The following is a 19,181-nucleotide window of genomic DNA, read 5'->3' as shown; positions in this document are numbered from 1 at the left end:
GAACCGGGTTAATTAGAGAAACATGGGAGAGGCCTTCGCCCTGCAGTAAGTATATTCAGGCTGATGATGATGATCATGGTGTTCTTTAGAGCGTACACTGTAAAAACAAAAACACCTTTTTGGGCATTTGTCTGATTCAAAACACCCTTACACCCTGAGTCTAGGGTGTTCGTGCCATTGGAAATCACCTCTTGCATGCCAAAGGGGTGCTTTGGTTGGAGAATATGCCTTAGGGTGTTACGGGCAAACAATATCACCTAACATGCTGGGGGTATATGGCTGCGCAACTTCGTAGCCTTTTATACACAAGCGGCGCTGCTAATATAACCCAACACCTAAATAAAGCACCAAAAGTAACGCTAAAATTAAAATTACACACGAGTGCTTTCTAAAAATGAAACAGAAACTGAAACAAAATTTCACCGCCAGGAGGCCGCCGGTAGCTACGAACGCTCTTTTCAAATTTCACAATATGGCCGTTAGCATTGTGGGGTGCGTTTCGACCACGTTTCGGCGAATGCTGAATGTGCTTCTTCGATTGTGTACCCTCGTGAAATGTGTTGCATTTCCCATGCATATGTGTTACAGAAGTGTGTGCGCTTGTGAAGTGCCTTCTACATGAGGTGTTTAACGCAAACGGGCTTTTATCGTGTCGGCAAGTGTCCGGGATTCTTTTTGCGTTGCTCAGGCCGAAGGACTGCTGCACCGCTTATGTTTGAGATGTCCGAAAGAAGGCATGGACGATTTTTTTTTCTGCGTGACTAAGAGGTATATGCGCCGACTACATTGCACTCGCGCTGAAATCGCACTGGTTGGTTCGGTGCCGGTGATACGAAGGCGGACAGCGTACTTTGCGGCTGACGCAATCGTCTGTAAAGGTAAGCCTATTCTCACGCATATTGCGCTTTGTGGGAACAGTGTCCTACCGGATTGCTGCATTCTGTGTCTTTTTGTGCCGGAACGCTCCAGAATGTGCTGAAATGAAAACGTGAGACACGCGCTTGTTTTCACCTGGCTGCCAAAATGACATCGCACATGTGGTAGATGTCGCGGCGAGTTACGCAGATTTCGCGCAAGAACATCAGTCTCAACTTTCTTGAACAGAAATAATATATGTGCTACGTTTCCTTGCATTTTGTACGCGCAGGAGTTTCACGAAACCATTTTCGTTTCTTGACAGTTTGATACTCGCGCTCAGTTCGCAACGACTCGGTTTTGTTCTACCGTTTCCGTTCGTGCGGCAAGGTCATGTTGGCGTACTACCTTATTTTCTCCTAGCACTCTCGACTCCCCTCCTCCCTTATCTCTCGCTCGCTCTCCTGAAACCTCTTTCATGCTTCGTCGTCTTCTTTCACTCGGAGCGCTGCCACCCCCCCCCCCCTTTTTTTTATTTACTCGGAGCATAGGCGCGCACCGTCCTGCTGCTCGGGGAGCGTCCTCCCGCAGCCCTTCTGTTTAAACTTTTTGTTCGAGGTGGCAATGTTCGTTCTCGGCGGCCGTTCAGCGCGGCAGGCCTCTGCCCTCGTGCTCTCCGCATCGAAGTGCGCTGGTCGGCCGGCCTGGTTGCATAATAGTTTATTCCAAACTGCGTAAACTATATGCCGCTATCATCAGCCTATGTTAACTTCCCCGCGTCTGGATTTGCCTTTTTTAATCGCAATGGGAGCATTTTTCATTTTACGGGGACCATATTTTGCGGTTGCATGGAGTGTGAATTTGCATTTTTATTATGCTGCTTTTGTTATGGCGTTTTCTTTCGCTCTCGAAGAATAATTTAGGTACATATTTTATTTTCAGCAAAACTTCAATTAAGGCACTTGTACACGTGCTAAGTCAGCTGATGTGGTTCAAACCATCCAGTTTTCATTATTTTTGTGGTCACATTTCAACATAACTGTTTGACCGCATTACTTGATTTTTGTAGTGTCTTTAGACTAGAATAAATGGATATTCGATACTGATGCCTCAGCATTCAAGTAGAGGTCGACAGCTTGAATTCTGTGGCCAAATATTGTATCGGATGTTGCTATTACAGAGTTTCATTCTGACCAGATGTTAACTTTTTTTTTTGTCTTTTGCTTAAATGTACATATGAAGCGGTTATCATAGCCTTAGTCGCATATGTTTACCTTCTTTGCTCATCACAGTGCGCATATTGCAGGCAAATTTGTGACTTACTGTTATTAAAAAAAATTGTAATGTATGTGTTGAAAGCAGTTTACTGATTTAAAGGGCCCAGAAAACAATTTGACTTTCATATGCTAACGATGCATGTCTGTAGATTGTCTCTAAGAATTGAAGCCTACTTTTTAAAGCTGAGCGGGGACCCTTAGTTTAGAGATATATTACATATTTTATTGCAATTCAGCCGTGTGCCAAGTTGAGGGAAGGAGGATCATAATTTTTGCTTTATTTTTTTATATTAGACTTTCCTTAATATTGCTTGCAGTTTGGCGATGAGTGGCAAAATACTGATGGTTTTTGCAGTTTTCTAACCTTAGTAAATATTTGTATTTGCTGTTTGCTAATGCCAGTTTTTTTTTTTTTTCAGATATGTACAAAGGCATCATTGCCTTAGCTTTTGTACAATGATTTTTAATATTCAGTTACTTGAAACATTGAGTAAAATGAATTCTTTATGGCTACCATTCACACAAACTTGCAGTTCGTACATGACGTCAACATGCTGATCAAGAAGGACGGCAAAGAGGCAGTTGAAATTGGCCTTAACAAGACACTTGTCTTGGTTTTGAAGGACACCATTCGTACAAGAAAAAAATTGCCCGGGTGCTCGAAGTTTGTTCTGAGGGAATGCGTGAAAGGAGAAAGAAGCGTAAGTATTAAGCTGTTTTTTTCTGTTTGCTGTATGTGCTATCTAATTCGCAGTTTTTCGCTAAATGCCTACATTTTTGCCATTTTGCATTGCCTTATAGATATACTAAAAACATGGCTGGGCATCAGAAAGAATAATAAAACCATAACTAGCCTGTGCATTTCTTCATATGTAACAATTTTCACATTAGCTATATTTAAATTACCTATTGTTCTTCTCCATTGTAATGGTGCAGCCTTTTCGAATCTGTTCAACTAGTAGCAGAGAATTAGGTGATACCTGATTCAAATCTTCACAAGCTTTGCTAATTTTTGCTGTCAGATGTTTGGCTTTCAGTTTGCGTGCCTCTACATGTTTTCAATTTTGTTTATTTGCCTTCCTAAATTAGACAATAAATTATCGCCTCAAAACTCGCCTGTCTCTTTTTACCTGCAAGGAGGTACACCATTGTTGTGTTGCTTATTTCTATTGTAGATGTACAGACAGTATGCATTCTGCAACTCTTGGCAAACATTGGGAACCAACCGGGAGCTCTGGATGTTGTTTGTATCATTTGTAAGCTTTCTCTTTGTCATTTGAAAATTCAGGAAGCCTACTTGAAACCGACATTATTAGCGAATTTTCTTTGTTTCTAAAATGGTGTACAGGCTAACTTGTAATATGTATTAGTGATTCATAATTCAAATATAAATACTACACAAGTTTTCATCACAACTGTGAATTCTTTGCTGTGAAAGGATCATTTGCACTGCAAGTACAATCAAAAGCACTTTTAGGAGACTCCTGCCATCCCATGCTTACCACGTCGTATTGCATACAAGAGTCACCTGATGAAGCACTGGTAATGTCAAGATTGGTGCAGTGTGCCATTTGACTAAGCACTCTGCTGCAGTGGACCAGCAGTGCTTTATCAGATGGCTCTTGCAGGCAGCTTCGTGGGGTTTAGCATTTGCTGGAAAGGGGTCTCTCAACCTGCTCATGCATGCTAGTACCTAATATGTTCATAATGTCTGGAATATATAATCTGAGACTGCTTCAAAAGAAATATTTGCCACATTGTCTTATCCTACAGGCTTCTGAAGGGGGGTAATGCAGTTTAATAGTTGTTTTTAAAAAATGCTGTAATTTGCTAGCCAAGTTTGAAATGATGTAATAATTTTAATTCTTCTGAGATTAGGTTTACCACATTGGTTGGGAGAAAATACTGCTGTGTTTCAAGGTTCATGCTGTATAAATATAATGCCTTCAACTACAGATGCTAACGTTTCATGCATTAACCATGTGGCACTGTCATAGACATTCTCATTTATAGTAAACATTCTCAATAAATCCAAATTGTTATTTTTGCATTTCAAGTTAGTCAACATATTTTTAGTATTCAAACCTTTAGTATTGCAAAGTGCTCAGACTGCCTGCCGCTATAACGATTACAACTTCTTGTACACTTGAGCTTCCTGCCGCCTCTTGAGGCTCACCACTGATTTTCTGGATGTCTATGCATACAATGTGCTATGCGTGTAAAATGTTTTAACATGCCATGCTTCAGTGTTGACATTTTTTAGAGCTTCTGCTGTTTGGTTGTTTGGTAATGCTCTGCTGTTGCACATGTAATTGTCGCTCAACTCAAAGCTCCAGTGTACACTTTCAATGAATAATGTGTGATGAAGTTTCAGAACTGCCACATAGAGCAACGAGAACACTTTTTCCTTGTTACTAAACCTTAAATGTAGACACTTCAGGAAGCATTGCGATGCCCTAGGGCTTGGCTGGTTCATGCTTAGCACAAGAAGACGCGCAAAAGTTCAGAAATGCATTATGTGTTATGTATTACATGCACTTTGTTTTTTTTTTTGTTTTTTTTTTTTGTAGTGCCCCATCACTAAGTATGCTCTTTCCACGTTATTTTTTTTTTGGTTCTGCAGTATCTACTTGGCCAGTGCAGGGTATGCTGTAGGCCTTGTGTGAAGCCTTCAATTGAGCCAGCTGTTTTTTAGTAGTAAACACCGCGCTCCAGTGCTGTTTATTGTTTATTTACATTTTTAACTATCACAATAAGCATTCCAGTTCATGTGAAATAAAAAGTTCGTGGGGCAGCATAGAAGTTCTCTAACCCAGGTGCTTTTGATGAGTGTAGCCATTTTTGTTTGATAAAATACCTTGCATAATCTAAAATTATCATGCAACAGCATGCTGCATTAATAAAAATGGGTAATAGTATACTCTGCATCGTTAATTGTGAGATAACCACCAGTGGTTTCCGATAGGGCCCTTTTCCAGCACATTGCTGTACACTAAAGGGGCATTGGCGTATGCTAAATATAGAGTAGAAAATATGTTGAATTTGCTTTTTGCCAGGTGCAGTGCATATTTATACAGCTGTTCTGTTATGCACTTCTTTCACAATTTTATCAAGGAACAGGAAGAAAAGCCTGCCACGCCGTCCGTCGGGTATACTGGGAGCAGCATCAAAGAAGCTGAAGAGCATTTCCGCTTCATTCAGCAGCGGAAGCTTCTCCGAGTCATCGACTCTACTTAGGGTATTGTTCCAATAATGGGTCGATTTTGGCTGTTCAATCTGACATATGACAAGGGGTCCGACAATTTGTGCTGCTTTATAGAGCACCTCTTTCTGGGCGTCTGCGTGTCGAAGCCAAGATGCGCTGCACGACGCTTTATTTCATCGCTTAAGGCCGAATTTTATGTAGGCGCACGCGTTGACACTGACAAAGCATAGTATTAATATTGTGTACTGCGATTATTGCTGCATACGACTAAAGGTTTTGTTGTTGTTTTTTAAGAAATGTCACCATGCTGTTGTGTTCATTGTTCGGTTCTGTTTTTGAAAAAAATGTATACTTTGTTGTCTGCATTTGTTGGAACTGTTTTGCTTCTTTCATTTTTTTTTAGGTATTTACGTACATACCATGTATGTTTTTGCCTGTCTGCTAGGCTCTCGGTGGAGAGTGGCAGTATTGTTAAATAAATGAGGTTCCATAGCGCGCATCAATGAAGAAACAGAACACAAGTGCCCCCCTGCCCCCCCCCCCTCCACCAGCACCCGAGCACCCACTAGCCAGAACCCTGACCCTTCTATGCCGAATAAAAGACTTCCAGTTTCCTTCTGTGTGACATTTTTTGTAACATGCTCTGTGAATTTGAAAAAACAATCATACTGGCATGGGCCATTCGACATGTCAAAATAATGGCATGCAGCATCTCTTTACATGCTCATTTGGCATTACAGGTGGTTAAAAGGAATACCATTAAGCTTGATTGCAAATGTACACATAGGAAAAGCATTAAGGAATGTGTAGTCGCAAAAGTAATTCCTAATTAGGGAATGCAATATATGGACGTTATCCGCACTGATTTTTATCAAGGGGTGTAGGGTGCAATGCCACTGCTTCCACCCTGCAATAGGGTGTAAAGGTGATGAAACACCCCAGTGAATTGGCCCCATAGAAGGGTGTTATGACCAACCGAAGCACCATCTTTGAGGGTGTACTGGCACTCTGAAGCCACTTTTTTTCAAGGGTGCATGGGTGTTAGTTATAGACATGCGAAAACACCTAATAAGGTGTTTTTGTTTTTACAGTGTAAGGACATGTAGTGCGAAGAGAGGATAACCGATGGTCGCTTAGTGTAACAAACTGGATTCCGAGGGAAGGAAAGCGTAGCAGGGGCGGCAGAAAGTTAGGTGGGCGGATGAGGTTAAGTTCGCAGAGGACAAGTGGATGCAGCTGGCGCAGAACCGGGTTAATTAGAGAAACATGGGAGAGGCCTTCGCCCTGCAGTAAGTATAGTCAGGCTGATGATGATGATCATGGTGTTCTTTAGAGCGTACTCAATTTTCCCCGTGTTATACGTTTTTATGTCTGCCACTTCACGCCGCTTAATATCTCTGCTAGCTCTCTCCTGTCTTTTGGATTGGAAGCTTTCAGACTGTGGCGGTTATTAATCAAGTCTTCCGTCTCCTCAGATCATCATCATCATCAGCCTGATTATACCCACTGCAGGGCGAAGGCCTCTCCCATATTTCTCCACTTATCCCGGTTCTGTGCTAGCTGCATCCACTTGACCCCTGCGAACTTCTTAATCTCATCCGCCCACCTAACTTTCTGCCGCCCCCTGCTACGCTTTCCTTCCCTTGGAATCCAGTTTGTTACCCTCAGCGACCATCGGCTATCCTCTCTTCGCCCTACATGTCCTGCCCATGTCCATTTCTTCTTCTTAATTTCCACTAGAATGTCGGTAACTTGAGTTATTTCTCTGACCAACTCTGCACGCTTTCTATCTCTTAATGTTACCCCTAGCATTTTTCGTTCCATAGCCCTCTGGGTTGTCCTCAACTTAAGTAGAACTCTCTTGGTTAGCCTCCACGTTTCAGCCCCATAGGTGAGTACAGGCAAGATGCAACTGTTGTATACTTTCCTCTTGAGCGATACCGGTAAGCTGCTAGTCATAATCTGCGAGTGCTTGCCAAATGCGCACCATCCCAATCTTATTCTTCTTGTTATTTCCTTTTCATGGTCCGGATCTGCGGTTACTACCTGTCCTAAGTAGACATATTCGCCTACTACTTCCAGTATTTCGCTACCTAATGTAAACTGCTGTTCCTTCCCGAGGCTGTTGAACATTACCTTAGTCTTCTGCATATTGATTTTCAAGCCTACCTTTCTACTTTTTCTGTCTAGGTCATCAATCATTATTTGGAGTTCATCCCCCGAGTTGCTTAGCAAGGCAATGTCATCAGCAAATCGCAGATTACTGAGGTATTCTCCATCTACCCTTATCCCTAACTGCTCCCATTCCAAGTCTCTGAATACTTCCTCTAAACAAGCTGTGAATAGTACTGGGGAGATGGTGTCTCCTTGCCTAACACCTTTCTTTATGGGAATTTTGTTACTTTCTTTATGCAGAACTATGGTTGCTGTGCAGCCACTATATATATCTTCCAGCACTTTCACGTACGGCTCGTCTACCCCCTGATTTCGCAATGCCTGCATCACCGCCGAGGTTTCAACTGAGTCAAATGCTTTTTCGTAATCAATGAATGCTATGTATAAGGGCTGGTTATATTCCGAGCATTTTTCTATCACCTGGTTGATGGTATGGATATGATCGATAGTAGAGTACCGTTTCCGAAACCCTGCTTGATCCTTTGATTGATTGCAGTCTAAGGTTGTCCTGATTCTATTAGCGATTACCTTAGTAAATACCTTATACGTAACAGACAGTAAGCTGATTGGTCTGTAATTTTTAAGGTCCTTAGAGTCCCCTTTCTTGTGAATGAGGATAATGTTTGCATTCTTCCATGGTTCCGGTACCGTCGATGACACCAGGCACTGCGTATACAGGGTGGCCAGTTTTTCTAGCACGATATCCCCCCCGTCCTTCAGCAAATCTGTAGTTATCTGATCCTCTCCAGCTGATCTCCCCCTTTTCATAGTTTCTAATGCTTTCTTGACCTCGTCTTTCGTCACTGGTGGAACGTCTGACTGTTTTTCCCTACCGCCAATCTCATTACGGTCCTGACTACTTTGGCTGCTGTAGAGATCTGTATAGAACTCCTCGGCTACTTTGACTATCTTGTCCATATTAGTGATGACGTTGCCCGCCTTGTCCCTTATCGCATACATCTGGTTTTTGCCTATGTCCAATTTCTTCTTTACCGCTTTAAGGCTTCCCCCGTTCTTTACAGCATGCTCAATTTTCTCCATGTTATACTTCCTTATATCGGCCACCTTGCGCTTATTGATTAGCTTTGATATCTCGGCCAATTCGATCTGGTCTGTTGGATTGGAAGCTTTCATACTCTGGCGTTTCTTAATCAAATCTTTCGTCTCCTTAGACAGCTTACCGGTATCCTCTCTAACTATCCTACCGCCTACTTCTACCGCGCACTCAGTAATGATATCTCTGAAATTATTGTTCCTTGCCTCTAGGGTAATGTCGCCATCCTCAGTTAGATCTCCTCAGATAGTTCAACGATATTCTCTCTGTGATTATGGTAATCGCGAGGCTGTGATGATGGTGATCGCGAGTGCGAGTGCACGGATGGCCCGTGAATAAGAAGTGAAACTGCGGCCGCGTGCAGGGCGATCTGTGGGCGTGAGTTCGTTCGAGGGAGGGGAACAGGACGGACGTTCCAGAGAGTAGCTGGACAGTTCTCTTCACCGTTCTGGGCCTGGCGTCAAAGGCCGGCTCTTCAGCACCAGCCGGATACCTGGTCCGGGGCCTGGTGCCATACAGCGCTCCGCCATCCTGTGGGCAATTCCCGGAGGCAACTCGCCTGCACCATCGCGCCTGGCAGCCGCACTTGTGCCGCCGCAGTATTCGGGCGTGAACCGCAGCAGTGCCTGGGTGTGATCCACTGCAGTACCCCTGGCACTGCTACAGCTTGGTCTAATTCATCTGCAGTACCGAGCACTGGGATGCCTGGACGTGGCCTGCCGCGCTACCTGTTACTTGGACCCCTGGCGTAAACATAGCCAGCGTCATATCCCGACCGCTGGTCTTTGGGAACCAGATCCAGGGTCGGGTTCCTGCACGGCGTTCTATGAAAGGAGACTTCTACCACTGGCCGTCCACCGCCTGAACCGGACTGCAGGGAACCGTCATGCTCACCTGCACCGGCATCTATCCAACAACGAACCAAGAAACGAGGGACGTTTAGGGCATGTCCCATTAGACCTTAGGGCTAAGCTGTATTCATCTATTAGTGATTTTTAGTGGTCAAGAAAATAAAAGCGTGCGTATGTTCGTGAGCTTGATCTGATACTTGCCCAGAGCTTCTGAACGGACCCGGTCTCATAACATCACAATTTGGCGAGCCTGCCAGGATCACTAGAATTAAAACGTTTCGAGGAGTTAATCAGTTAGAGCGAGGGCAGGGTAGCGCAGGCGGGTTCGCGCGTATCGCTAGGCTTGAGCGAAGATGGAACTTGAGCGTCTAGCCGCGTTGGGTGCGCAGCTGGTTTTCTCCGGCGCCGAGTTGAAGGACTGGATAGACAAGTAACGCGTAGAGCAAAGGGTCGAACGCGCAGTTGAAAGGGAAAGTCGTATAGCCACGTAGAGCGAGAAAGAAATCCTGGAATCGAAAGCGGAGAGAGAAAGAAAGAAGTCCTAGAATTGAAACTCAAACTCCAAGAAAGAGCGAGGAGCAACGCCACAGGAAATGTCGACCCCATAGTGTCAGCCCCACAAGTCCAGCTTCTTCACCCTCAAAAGCTACTATCCCTAATTTATGAGCGGCGCAATGACTTGCGTGCGTATTTGCAGCGGTTTGAGCATGTGGCAGCAAGACAGGACTGACCTCAAGACAAATGGGCTATGGCCGTAAGCATGTGTTTAATTGGTGAGGCTTTGACTGTTATCGACGGAATGTCTGCAGCAAACTCCTTTGACTACCAGAAGGTAAAGAAGACTCTTCTGCAGAGATTCAAATTCACCGCTGAAGGAGTCATCGTGAAAACTTTTGAAAGGCTCGATCGAAAAATGGCGAGACAGGGCAGCAGCTAGCTGCAGGGCATTCAGGTTACTTCGATCATTGGATCGAAATGGCGAGTATTCCTGAACTATTTGAAAGCATATGCGATCACGTGATCGCTGAGTAGTTCTTGCGATGTTGCCACCTAAAACTAGTTGTCTTTTTGAAAGGACGGGATTGTAAGACCCTCAACGTATTGGCAGATAAAACTGATTGTTTCTTCGAAGCTAAGAACTGTTCTAACCTCGATAAGGTCCCTGACAAAGAGATGTATCAAGAATTCCGTCAACCTTCTGAGTAAACCCCAGTTATGGTGCATGTTGTGCAATCGTTCAGGCCATCGCGCTTCCAACTGCCGCACGTCCGCTAGACCGGTGCTCAAATGCAACTCGTGTGGAAAGGTCGGACACAAGACAGAAAACTGCAGGAATCGGCACCTAGAAGAAGAACAGGGTGCCACATTCTCTCGAATTTATGCTCTCTATCTTGTTGATCATCTTGTCTGGCATAGCCGCAGCCGTGGCCTAGTGGTTAGGGCGCCCGTCTCGGCTGCGGGAGGTGGTTAGTTCGAAACCCACCGCCGGACACCCACCGGCTAAAATTGGGTACAAGCGTTCCCCGGCCTGGCGCCCGGCTCCTCTGGGGGACTGCGCTTGGGGGAAGCTCCGTAAACCCCGCTGTGCCCTCGCGGGCCACAAACCCAGTTTCGAATGTCGCAGCCTGTTAAAGGTGGTTACCCTCGGCTAAATGCCGCGATGCCCTCAATGCTCCTAACGCAACGGCATCTCCTCAGTGAGGAAGCGAAATGCCCCACGCACCCTGTCCTGTGCGAATCCTGGGTGCAGATCGACTCCCCGCCCTCCCAGCGCCACGGTGCCTCCGCGATGACACTTTCGCGAGGCGCGCACACCGTCGCCTGCAGTTCTGGAAAAGAACCATCGCCAAACTCTGATTACGCTAGCAAATAGCGATCAGTGAGCGCGTTAAAAAAAAATAAAAAGAGAAAAGGGCCACATAATGGGCTGTTGCCGCTCAAGGCGGACTTATTGTTGTCCGATGGCGGAACGAATCACTGCCACATCGGCGCAACTATTTGGGCCGTGACCCCTTTTCCAAGCATTTCACCCCATAAGTCACATAAGTCCATTATGTGACCCTTTTTCCAAGCCTTTCACCCCAGAAGAGCCGAGCACCAGGCCGGAGGAAAGCTTGTACCCATTGAAAAACCGGTGGGTAACCGGCGGCACCAGGGATCGAACCCGGTACCTCCCGAATGCGAGGCGGATGCTCTACCACAAGAGCCATCGCTTCGGTTCCAAAAAAGGGCCACATAATGGGCTGTTGCCGCGCAAGGCGGACTTATTGTTGTCCGATGGCGGAACGAATCACTGCCACATCGGCGCAACTATTTGGGCCGTGACCCCTTTTCCCAAGCATTTCACCCCAGAAGAGCCGAGCACCAGGCCGGGGGAAAGCTTGTACCCATTTAAAAACCGGTGGGTAACCGGTGGCACCAGGGATCGAACCCGGTACCTCCCGAATGCGAGGCGGATGCTCTACCACAAGGCCACCGCTTCGGTACCCGCCAGGCACCGCTTCGAAAGCCATTCGACTCTAGCAGTGGGGCGCAGATCAGTGAAGACGCACCTCAGAATTCAAGGGGAAGAATGCCTATTGTAGAATGGTTTGTGACTGGCAAACAAATCCGCGTGTTTCGAGACACGCGCGATAATGTCGTTATTGTCCTCCGGGGGCTGGTCCAGAAGAATTGCTTCACAAGGCAGATCGAGAGGATGGTTCTTGTCGATGGTATCGTCACCCAGTTACCGGTGGCGAGAGTACGAGTGGACACGCTATATTTTACAGGCGAGGCCGTACACGCCAAAAGAAGACACAGGCGTGATGGTACTGAAATAACTTTGATGGGGCTGACTTGCGCCCGCAAAAGAACTAAGCAACTCGGCGGCGACGATAGCAACAAACGTGCTCGTCGGTCGTCGGACAAAGAATGCTCGTCACACTCGTCAACGCTCAATTTAAAGGCTGCACAGAACAATCTAGATAACGTCGCAAACAGCTACCAGCACAGGCTGGAACATTATGGAAAGACACCCGAGTGGCCGGAACCTCCGAGACAGATCTCGGTGCATCTTGCGCTACAACAAAACTGATAGAGGTGTGACTCGCGACATCGAGCATTAACAAACAAAGATTACGGAACTGATACGCGGTCCAGAATCAGAGTGATAAGCCTGTATGCCGGCGGCTGTTAAAAAACAACCAATACAGTTTTGAAGGTTTCGCGGCAATATGTCGCACCAGAGCGATCCGGGTACAAACGGATGAGGCACGAGTTGCAGACGGAGGGCTTGGGGGTGGGCACGCAGGGCTTGCCGCTCAGGGTCTTCAAGCTGCGCCCGGGCCAGAGATTGCCAGTCCACAGCAGGTGAAGACTCGCCGATGGTGGTAATGCAGGAAAGTGTGTCAGCTGACTCGTTGTCGGTGCCTTTGATATGTCGAATATCGGTTGTGAACTCCGATATGTAGGCCAGCTAGCGAAGTTCACGGGCGACGTACTTCGACGAGTTCGTACGGAACACATACACCCGAGGCTTATGGTCCGTGAGAACGTAAAATGGCTGGCCCTCCAAGAAGTGGCGATAGTGCTGGATGGTGGAGCAGATGGCAAGCAGCTCATTGCCAAATACGCTGTAGTGAGTCTCGGCAGGCTGGATCTTCCGAGAAAAGAAACCCGGTGGGTGCCACTCGGAGACGATCTGCTGCTGAACCGCACCAATGGCCACGCTAGAAGCATCCACCATGATGCGAGTGGGCGCGGAAGTCCTAGTGTGGATGAGGACGACTGAATCGGCTAGGGCTTGTTTTGCAGCCGTGAAAGCGGCCTGAGCTTCGGGAGACCAGGAAATCGCGGAGGATGAAGACTTGGTGGTGCGGAGAAGGTCAGTCAGGGGGTGAAGAAGCTCGGCGCAGTGCGGAATAAAGCGCCGTGATAAATTCACTAGGCCCAGGAAGTCACGGAGCTTGCGTACGGTGGGGGGGGGGGGGCTGGAAAGTCCTTAACAGCCTGGACGTGAGAAGGCAATGGACGAAGTCCCTGCGCCAAGATGTGGTGGCCCATGTTCGTATGACGTCACAAGAGAATAGATGATAGACAGCAGAGCGTCGTCTGCAATGCTGGCTGCGATATCAAAGGACATGTCTCTGTTTCTTTCGTAGACAATTGATACAGTGGTTGTCCCTCACGCAGAAGTGCTTCATGAACATATTAATGCATAAAAACGGTATAGAGTAGGATATTTTATTTTTCGGCATAGTTAAGGCCCGGGCTTAGCTTTTCGATGCACTGATATTTCTCATTACACCGGCGATGACGCCAGCACGACCAACGGTCGCCTATCGTCGTAGTGTGCAGTTTTCGGCATCGCGACGCCGAAGAAACTGATCAACGGCAGAAGAACGGAAATCTGAGCTAGTTGGTGCATTGCAAGATCAAAAAAAACAGCGCGGCTACTTGGGACAAACAGAGAAGGGAGAATAACGGACAAGCGCTGACTAACAACTGAAGTTTATTCGAAAAAAAGCACAGGTAATATACACTTTTTTTCCTCAAGAACCAGGACGCATGCGCTCCCAAACAAGCATCAGTCTAATCATGGGAATCCAAATATACAATCTCAGTGTCATGCAGAAGCACCGATGGCGTGCTCACGCAACTATCCCCTTTTCTATGGATGTGATAGGCTTCCGATAACTCCCTGGTTAGTTGATCCTTATGCCTGTAGATTACATTAGTGTTGTTAAAAAGAGGTGTGCATAGTTTTTTTATCAGGATATCTCTGATCATTATTTAAAGGGCAGTCCCTGTAGTGCAGGGCAAGGTTCGAAGATGGGGCTCAGGTAATCTCGCTTGCCTGTAAAAAAATTTTAAGAAAACTAAAGTCGGTAGATAGATCTCAGCCACAGGAGCAGGGCAGTAGAAAGAAGTACGCAGTCATCCCGTACGTACACCGGTTGTCGCATAGGTTAAGGAACATAGGATCAAGATATGGTGTTGATGTAGTATTTTCAGCCCCCAAAAAACTTGCCAAGATATGTGCCATTGTGGACAGAAGAATGAAGAATCAACAAAAAAGCGAGAGGAGGTCGTGTAAAATAAATCACCAGGTTAAGTTCGTACCATGTGCTGAAGGCGTGGTGTATGACATTGAATTTTCTTGTGGAAGGAGGTATATAGGCCAAACAGGTAAATGTATCAACACCCGGCTACGCCAACATAAGGCATCTTTGAAAAATGCCCCATCTTCGAACCTTGCCCTGCACTATGCGCCTTCCCAGGCTACAGGGACTGCCCTTTAAATAATGATCAGGGATAACCTGATAAAAAACTATGCACACCTCTTTTTAACAACACTAATGTAATCTACAGGCATAAGGATCAACTAACCAGGGAGTTATCGGAAGCCTATCACATCCATAGAAAAGGGGATAGTTGCGTGAGCACGCCATCGGTGCTTCTGCATGACACTGAGATTGTATATTTGGATTCCCATGATTAGACTAATGCTTGTTTGGGAGCGCATGCGTCCTGGTTCTTGAGGGAAAAAAAGTGTATATTACCTGTGCTTTTTTCGAATAAACTTCAGTTGTTAGTCAGCGCTTGTCCGTTATTCTCCCTTCTCAGTTTGTCCCAAGTAGCCGCGCTGTTTTTTGATCTTGTTTCTGATCAACGGATGGTCGCCCGATCTGTTTGGTCAGATCAGAGGCCGAGCGAGAATTTGACGCCCGATGACTTAATGGCCTTGTCTTCAGCCTAACCGTGTTAGAAAGGGGAAAGCAAGCAGCTGCACTTTATATGTTCCCACTTCTCATCACCACTGACCTGGGCCAGAAATGTCACCCGGCCTGTTCCGCGATGACTAGGCCTAGCAAGAGTATACGCGGGGTTCGGGTCTGCAATTTCGGCAATTATGAAGCGCATTCATAAGCTTTACCGGTTACGTGTGGACATCGAGTGCAGTTCTGGCCATAGTGACTACAAATCGACGACTGCTTGCATCACAAAGCACGTGTACACCATGAAAAATCTGGGCAGTGACCACTTCATTGTAGCCACGAAGCTGGGAGGAGTCAAGCTGAGGAAACTCAAACAGGCGAGAATTGTTGAGTAGGACAAATTCCGGACGATTCGCAGAAGCCACAAAGCTGAGGAAATTGAAGACATAGGAGACTGGGCAAAACAGCTGAGGGAAGATGCCAGGGACGCGGAAGCGGTAGCCGAAGGGGAAGATTCACCAGAGACAATGGACAGCAATGGATAGATGGGAAAACATTTATTTCATCGGCTTTAAGAGGTTCAGTTTGATTGCTGGCCGCGCCAGATGGCCGCCAGTTGCGTCCTGTCGGCGATCTCTTCGGCCCACTCAGTGACCCGAGCCTGGATGGCCGGGTCCGAGCAGCGCAGCACAGCCTCCCACTCCTCCAGAGATGGAGCTGGCAGCAGATCGGCGGCTGGCGGATAAGCCGCGCACCCCCATGTAATGTGGTCTAAAGTAGCGTCGACGCCACACTCTTTGCATTCAGGGTCAACCTGCTCTTTGAATATATATGAATAAACTTTGGGGCAGGGGAAGGAGCGGGTTTGTAGCTGGCGCCAGAGTATCTCCTGGGCCTTGCTTAGTGAATTGTGTGTTGGAGGGAAGATGCGCCTTCCCAGGCTAAAATGGCGAGTTATATCCTAGAACGAGAGCAAGCCCTCCCTCGCACCCGCGGGAAACGAGGTGCTCACCACCGGCCAACGAAACCTCGGGCATATTCGTGAGCCTTCTCGTTCCCGGGATTGCCCGAGTGAGCCGGAACCCATACCAGTTCTATCGTCCTACCAGGGACTGGACGGTAGCTTTTAAAGATATTCCTGGCGGCAGCCGACAGACGGCCCCTCCCGAAATTCCGTACGGCTGTTTTGGAATCACTGACTATAACATCTGCTTCGGTAGAAGCGATAGCCAGCGCGATGGCTGCTTCCTCTGCAGCCTCGGAGGTTCTGGTGCGTACAGTAGCTGAAGCTAAGATTTTGGTAGGCGTGGACTCACGGGCCCCAGTCACCGCACAAATCGCGAAACCGCGGTCCATCTCTTCATATTCGGCCGCATCTACGTAAGCAACCGAATGGTTTCCTTTGTATTTGGTGTGTAGTGCACGTGCGCGTGCTAGTCGCCTGCCTTAGTGGTGAATGGGGTGCATATTCTTAGGGAGGGGCTTGATAACAAGCTCCTTCCTGATTGCTGTGGGTATTTGCCTGGGATCGTCCGCCATGGGTTTGGCATTGATACCTAGCCTCAGCAAGACAAGCCTCCCGGCTTTGGTGCGCGCCAGTCTGGAGTACTGCGCTATTAAATGCGCTTCCTTGAGTTCATCAAGTGTGTTGTGCATTCCAAGAGCTAAGAGCCTATCGGTTGAGGTGTTTCTCGATAGTCCTAGTGCTGCCGGATAAGACATTCAACCTTTAGCTTTTCGTCTTGGTAAAGGTGCAGATTGGGCAGAGTGTATACTAGCCTGGTGATGACGAAAGCCTGAATGAGTCGACAGCTGTCGAGTTCTTTCATGCCCCTTCTCTTGTTGGCCATTCGCTTGATTAGTGTGGCTGTTTGGGTGACTGTTGTGGTCCGTTTATCTAATGTTCCTAAATTTCTGTGGTCACTCTGAGTGAACATGCCTAGGATTCTGATGGTGTCTACTTGTTTGATTGGCAGTCCTTTGAGCTCTACCCTGATTGCAGGAGGCGGAGGTCTGTTCTTTCGATTGGGGCCTTCTCGAACTAGAAGGAGTTCGGACTTAGAGTGTGAACATTCAAGACCCGCCCTTAGAGCGTAAGTCTCAATGGTGTCGACTGCTTCCTGAAGCACACTTTCTATTTGGGCATCACTTCCCCTGTTCACCCACAGGGTAATGTCGTCCGCGTAAAACGTATGCTGTAGCCCCTCGATGGCGGCGAGTCTGGGGGGCAGTGTTATCAGTGCAATATTGAAGAGGAACGGCGACATCACAGAGCCTTGTGGTGTTCCCTTTCCGCCCAGAGATATGGGGTCTGATTTGATAGCGCCGAGAGTGAGCTCGGCCGTCCTGTTCGTAAGGAAGGACCGGACGTACCCGAAGACTCTCTCTCCAGGATTCAAAAGCGAGAGGTTTTCTAATATCGCCTCGTGCGAGACGTTATCAAAGGCTTTACAGAGATCAAGCCCAAGTATTGCCCTCGTTCCATGACAGTACCTGCGATCCATAACATCCCTCGACAGCTGGATCAAGACATCCTGCGTGGAGAGGTTGGGTCTGAATCCTATCATGGTTGAGGGGATGAGGTTGTTGTCCTCTACATAACCCTGCAGCCTGTTGAGAACGATGTGTTCCATTAATTTGCCTAGGCACGACTTTAACGAAATGGGTCTTAGGTTTTCTATGTTAAGCTTCTTCCCTGGTTTCGGTATGAATGTCACTTTGGCATGCTTCCATTCTTGCGGTACCTCTCCTTTCCTCCAGTATGTGTCCATGAGGTCAGTTAGGGCCGAAACTGAGCCGATATCTAGGTTCCTGAGGATTTTGTTTGAGACGCCGTCTGGTCCCGCCGCCGAGGTCGTCCTGAGTTGTCCTATCGCGTACATCTCCGTTTCCGTAAAGTCTTCGTCCAACTGTTCATTGGGGAGTCCTCCATACATAGGGAGTGGGCTAGTGCTATGTGTCGTGTTCAGGTACATTTGACATAGTGCATTTAGTAGCTCCGCGTCCGTACCTTCATACTTTTGTATAATTTGTGCGAGCTGATCCCGCGCAGCAGATTTTGTTTCCGTTGGGTCGAGCAAGTGTCGGAGCAAAAGCCAGGTTTTCTTACTGCCGAGCTGTCCGTTCATTCCATCGCAGATTTGCCCCCACTGTTGTTTCTCCAGGTCGCTGGCATGTGCCTCGATCTGCCTCTCTAGTTGTGCAATGCGCCGTCGCAGCGTTCTGTTGAAACGCTGTTTTTTCCAACGGCAAAGTAAACTAGCGTGAGCCTCCCACATGTGCAGTAGCCGCGCGTCCGTTGTTGCGTTGTCCTGACCTGCGGATTGTATTTCGGCTGTGGTGCTGTGAACGTTATTAATAAGTGCGCTGGTCCAGTCTTTAAGGTCGGTTATGTTGGAGGGGGCAGTTTGTTCCCTCAGTTTTCTAAATTTGTCCCAGTCCGTAATTGTGGCTTTTGCGGTTAGGCGTTTATATGGCGTTGTGTTGAACTTGACGGAGATGATGGAGTGGTCACTGCCTAGCGAGTGTTGCGTGTTGTTCCAGCGAGCGTCCCGAATGTTTTTGCTTAGTGTTAGATCAAGAGAGGTGCACTTACGCTGTTGCCTATTCTAGTGACTTCCTGTGGATCGTTAAGAAAGGAGAAACCAAAATCTTGGGCTGCTTCCCAGATTCTGATGCCTTTGGGCGTTGTTTTATTGTAACCCTATGACGTGTGACGTGCGTTAAAATCGCCTACCACCAGTAACTGCGCCCTGGCTGCGAGCTTTAGTACCTTCTCTAGTAGACGCGGTATTCCTGAGCCCGCGTCTTTGGGTGAGCTGTACAAGTTTAGGATGAAGAGCGTTTTATCTCCTTTTTTCCTAGGGACGATTTCTAGCAGTGTGTAATTGACGTCGGTGTCATCGAATGTGTGCTGTATGGCGGTGATGTTTCGCTGAATAAAAGTAGCGGTGAGCTGGTCCCGCTTGTTCGACACGCCTGTTTGTACAAATGCTTTGTAGCCTGGTAAATTGATTGATCCCCTATTTTCTTGGAGCGCTATTACATCTGGTTTGCTAGCTGAGT

General features: G+C 47.2%; 1 pseudogene; it reads right to left on the bottom strand.

Moving 5' to 3' along the window:
* Positions 1–9,006: 9,006 nt before the first annotated feature.
* LOC146187988 (uncharacterized) overlaps positions 9,007–19,181 on the bottom strand; it is a 57,915-nt pseudogene continuing 47,740 nt past the window's right edge.

Source organism: Amblyomma maculatum, chromosome 5 (genome assembly GCF_055883805.1).
Source record: "Amblyomma maculatum isolate TAMU_Amacu chromosome 5, ASM5588380v1, whole genome shotgun sequence".
Lineage (NCBI taxonomy): Eukaryota > Metazoa > Arthropoda > Arachnida > Ixodida > Ixodidae > Amblyomma > Amblyomma maculatum.
This window is presented reverse-complemented; position numbering and strand designations above follow the sequence as displayed.